Raw genomic sequence first — 449 nt, forward strand, 5'->3', positions numbered from 1 at the left:
GTCGGGCGCCACCTGCCGGTCGGTCGCTTTTTATACGGGCCAAAGAGGTCGACCAGATGGCTGGGCCGGCCTAGGTGGGCGGGGCCAACCTCTGAGTGACGGAGGTATTCGAGTGGGAGCAAGGAGGGCAGGGGATTCTAGATCGTGGGCCGGAGGCCAGGGAGGGGGGCGAGGGATGGTAGCCACTCTAGTCTATTTTTGTTCTTTTTTAATGAACGCTTTTAAAATTGATTGATTGATTGATTGATTGATTGATTGATTGATTGATTGATTCACTCACTCACTCACTCACTCACTCACTCCATTCATTCATTCATTCATTCAATTCCGTGCAGTGGAAGGATGGAGACCTAACCTAACCACTAGACCGCCAGGGAAGCCCTTAGCCACGCTAGCCCTCATCCATGTTTTTCAGGATCATTGAGAATCATTCATCTGACGGGATGGAC

Source organism: Pseudorca crassidens, unplaced genomic scaffold (assembly GCF_039906515.1).
Source record: "Pseudorca crassidens isolate mPseCra1 unplaced genomic scaffold, mPseCra1.hap1 Scaffold_138, whole genome shotgun sequence".
NCBI classification, from domain to species: Eukaryota; Metazoa; Chordata; class Mammalia; order Artiodactyla; family Delphinidae; genus Pseudorca; species Pseudorca crassidens.